Below are 5222 nucleotides of genomic sequence, written 5' to 3' on the forward strand. Positions count from 1 at the left end.
CACACACACACACACACACACACACACACACACACACACACGCACGCGCACGTGCACGTGCACGCGCACGCACCCGGCTTTTAATGTCCAATGTAATTCTTAAAAGTAATATATTTTAAAGGGGTGGTAAAATGCCATTTTCACAAGATGTAAAATAAATCTCTGTTTATCACAAAAATACCCCACAGATATTTTTATAAAGCATGATAAAGTTGTCACTTTATGAGGGTTTGCAAAAACGCACCGTTTTGTGCCTGGCCCTTTAAATCCAAATGAGCTGCTGCAGAGGGCGGGGTTTCAAGAGCTTGTGAGTGTTAGCAGCTGCGATTACCTCAGACACACTAACATTACAGAAACTGTTCTGTCTTTTATGTTAAAACAGAGTCAGACAAAGATGAAGAGACTCAAGAAGAAGTGACAACATGTAGAATTCAACAGGACGTCTCTGAAAGGTTAGTTGATGAATTTATGTTGCTGATATGGAGTTAACTATCTTCAATTAGGATATTCTGTCATGGTAATCTATAAGTCGCAATCGCTCGTATAGGAACTGTTGTGAGATGCACACAGAGTGACTTTCTATTGCATGTGAAAAGATGGATGCTAAAGTTTGAGCTGACTCTCAAATGTACTCTTATACAACAACTTTTCCTCTTCTCAACATGGACTGCGGTGTTCCCGGGGGCGGGGTTTATGTACATTTTAGGGTTGGTGATGTCACTCTCCCCCGGAGGAATGTCGTTCCGTCCCCAACTGTTTGTTGTAGTCCTTTTCTTTAAAAGCAAATATCTTCCTTTGCTTTGAACTTTTGTTGTTTATGTTGTTTATGCTCAAACAGGAACATTACACACTAACTAAAGTTAGAAAAGTAAAATCATACTTTACCACCCCTTTAACATAAATATTAATGAATATATATAATAAAACTATAGCCTAATACACAGAATTAGTAGGACAGGCCTAATACCACAAAAAGAACAGGCATTATAAACAGATGACTTATGGGGGACAGGATGAAAGCAGATGTGCTGAAATCATTTGAGGGATGTGCCATTTGAAAGAGCAGGACAAAAGTGAGAGTTTGGAGGATCCGATCGTCCCTCCGGGAGAAGATAAGATGCGGCCTGAAGGGTGTCTGTTACTGATAAACGCTCTGTGATATCCACACTGACACACGGGGACCATTAGCAAATCCGCGACCACATTTGTGGCCCCTGCTCCTTTTCTAAACGGCCAAGCTGGCAGAGTATTATGTAGCACTTCACTGAAGCCCGGTGTTCCTTTCAGCTCCCACAAAATGCCTTGTAACCTCAGTGTATCTTAGGGTCGTAGGGGAACGGTCAGGAACATGGATTTTCGGTTATGCTCTTCTTCAGTCAGGCTCTGCAGAGTGTTATTGATTTTCAAAATGAAAGGATGTGCCATCATGTTTGCCGTCATATCTTAAACTGGGTCATTTGTAGCTGTCAATTATGCCTGGCAGTGCAGGCCCGCGGTATCAGGGTTCTGGTGACTGTAATATGAGAAGGATGACGGACAAACCGAGAGCTCAACAGCTACGTGACGTTCTGAACACCGGCTCACAGGCTTTTTTTTAATCAAAATAAAAAAGTAATCGTAGCCACTATGACATCTGATTCGCGAGGAAACTTAATTAAAGTGTCAGATGAAATTTATTTTGCTCTCTGGCCTCCTTTAGCTTTGTGAGGCTGTACTCATTACCGGTGTGATTTAATTAACCGGCCAGTTAATTGAGGAAAAACGGCATTGTTCAATCGTAATCTCCTTTCTGCGATGCAGCTGCAGAAAGATATCGGGTCAGTCATGGGTTATGTTCCTTATGTTCCTGTTTTGTGGAAAACAATATCAGTATCTCCTGTCCGTATACTTAGACAGTCTGCTATCTTGAAAGCGCAGTAACAAAACTGTTTCTTTGACCTGAAACGGTCTCCTGAGCATGTGATAAAAAGCTCTGTTTAAATGAAATTCAACAGTTTAGCAAGACATCTGCAGCAAAAAGAAATCCAAAATGCATTTACGGCAGTGATAAGTCAATCTCTGAAGCTGCTTAAATTGCAGTAAGGTTCAGAATCTTGTCTCTAAGCCAAATGCAGACAAAGTTCAATACTTAGGATTACAGATTTTTACATTACACTGTTATCATGGCCAAAATAATTCACAATAAGGCCATTGTGATATCTAGAAATCTTTTTAAAAAAATGGTCAAATGGAAATTAAAAAGAAATTAAATTATTTTATATTATAATATACAGTGATAAAGTAGGTTTGCCATTAAAAGGCTAAGTCGATTGCCATTGCATTATAAATGTATTATCCTTATGAAAATAACCGAGATGGCTTGAAAAACACAGATAAAGATAATATTATCGCAATGATGTGTTAATTCTCTTCTTGTTTAATCAAAGGCTACATTCAGACTGCAGGTAAATCTTGCCCAAGTCCGACTTTTTTGCTCATATGTGACAGTCATATCGGAATTAATGTGACTTTTACGTCACTCAAGATCGACATTCGTCCCAATTGGGAGTCACTTTAAAGATTTTAAATACCCAAAGTTATCAAGACAGTTTCGAAAGATAGTCAAGGAAGGACAGTGATGAGTCAGAACTCACATGTATTACACACAAGTGTTACATGTGACAGACTTGGCTTTTAGATTTGCGTCGGGCGCAAGAGTCATTTATCCCGCCAGTATAATAGAGATCCGCCCACAAAGTTACTTGCGTTTCACGTTTGATACTTGCGTTTCAGATCTTTAAAATAGGGCCCCATGTCGTAATTATCGTAGGCTCCAGATGTGGATCTGTTCACGTCATTGGACTGGGAATTATGCGTTTCTCTGACACCACTATCATTGCCTAGATTAATCAGAAGTGGTCACGGGGTACAAGTATAGGAGCTCTCAGACAATTCACATCTTACAAGCTGTAATTACGAGCTCTTTTATCCGAATGAGCACACTTTTGGACTGTATGTAATGTAAGGTATGTACAGTACATATAATAAAACACAGAAAGGTGTCAGCGGTTAATGTAACATTTCCTGTTTCAAGACAATCAAAATAATTACAATTCACTCTCTGTACAGTTGCCAAATCGGCAAGATAACTAAGGCAGAGGTGAGTGAAGAGTTCGGTCGTTTTGCCCCCTTTTGCGATCATGGCAAGTCCTGTAGACGGGTGATTTTCACGAAATCCAAAAAAACGTCCACACTGGCGAGCTAACTTTCTTGAAGTGCACGTAGAGAGTGTCCTCTGTCATATCTGACAATATGCTTTTACGCTTTTTACTGCTACTGTACATTGGGATTTAAACCAGACAATGGCGCTGGATAATTTATGTTCCATATTATCATACGTGTACAATTCATTTGAAAGATTACGGTCATCATCAATACCATATGCTGTATTGCGACACCCATAATTAACCATAATCGCGACACCCCTATTTAGGATTAGGTTAAAATCCCTAATGCTAAATGAAAATAGTAGCATTAATAAGCAACATTAATAGAACATTATCATATTATCACAAATTGTTCAGGCTAAACCTGTTCTCTTGAAATGTATTGCAATGACAGGTTAAATTAGCAGCTTTACTACACCATGTGAACGGATAACACCTTGCATCAGATTACACCGCAGATCACAGATTCACTCATAACATTTGAAACCATTCACATGAAGGTTTGTCATTGAGATCTTCTCGATTGTTAACTGCCTCTTAACCGTCTCTGTGAACCCCCTCAAACCTGTAGCAAGAGGTGGACATCTCAAAGTCTAGCCTTGTCTCTTTCCCCTGTTATTACTCACGGCTGTCACAGGCGCTCTGGAATTGGCATTGAGTAATGACAGGTCTAAAGCGAATGACCTGCCACAATATAATTGCTTTTGACGATTATGCATGGCCCTTTTACCTGTAATCACTGCAAAAAGTTTTACATTAAAAGAAAAAAACAGTGAAAGGAGAGCGAGAAAAGGGCACAGAAAGTAAGCACAGGCAACTCTGTGTGATTGGAAAAGTACTTTCTATTGTAAATAGTGGTATATGATTACATCCCAGCCTGCTTTTTATGGCCAGCACTCTTCTATTGTAAAAATTTAATAAATAACATCAATGCTTGACTGCTTTCTGTCAATTTCTATGTCTGATGGCCCACTTTACACTTAGTCTCTAGGGGGCACTACGTCTACCTTCCCATGGATCCTTTCCTCAAATGCACAGCATGAGACAAAGAAGACATGCAGAATGAGAGTATTATGTGCATTTTTAAACACAGAAACTCCATGGTGTGAAGATTGGAAGATATTTTCAGTGGGGGTCCCAGCATGGGGGCTGTGAAGTGTTGGTGGAAACAGAGCCGAGGTTTTTTTGGGCTTCAGATGAGCCCTGTGGCTGGAAAAACCATGCTTTGTACCACAGTGTTCTCTCAATGTTAAACGGAGGTTGACATCACGCTGGGCTCTCCAGATCGCTGTACTCGAATGGTCTGCAATGCCGTCACCTTGAGACCGTTCTCAAGTGTCATTGTTCCCTCATATGCTCTCTCTTCTTGATGCCTGTGAAGATCTTTAAGCAATTCAGCGGTTCTGGTGAGCGATAATTGGTGTAGGTCTCCATCTGTCCTACCTGTGCTGTGAGAGAAGTGCCCACGCAATGACACACACACACACACACACACACACACACACACACACACACACACACACACACACACACACACACACACACACACACACACACACACACACACACACACACACACACACACACACACACACACACACACACTATTTTATTCTCTTGTTCTCGGTCACATCCACACACACACTTCTCTCAATGCAACGTCTACCCCTCCCAAAAAACCCACACGCGCACACTTGCTTTAGGTGTTTTGGCTCATTAACTCAGAGCTGCTGAGGCTGAAAGGGCCGCACGTGCTCACAGCAGGTTCCATCCACCGGAGAGATGGAGAGAGAAAGAGAGAGGGAAAAGTGTTGGCATGCAATTGCAGATGCAATTCACACTTCTCCTTCCATCTGCTTAGGTCAGAACCGCACAGAGAATCAAACATACAGCCAGATACATGTCATCGCTACGAAAAAAACAAAACAGAAAAACCCTGGAATGGCTTGGTCACATCCCTGGAGACAAACCCAACCTAAGGTGGTTAGCTGGTCTCTCAGCCTGGCCAAGCTGGTC

The sequence above is a fragment of the Phoxinus phoxinus genome (genome assembly GCF_949152265.1).
Source record: "Phoxinus phoxinus genome assembly, chromosome: 23".
Taxonomy (NCBI): domain Eukaryota; kingdom Metazoa; phylum Chordata; class Actinopteri; order Cypriniformes; family Leuciscidae; genus Phoxinus; species Phoxinus phoxinus.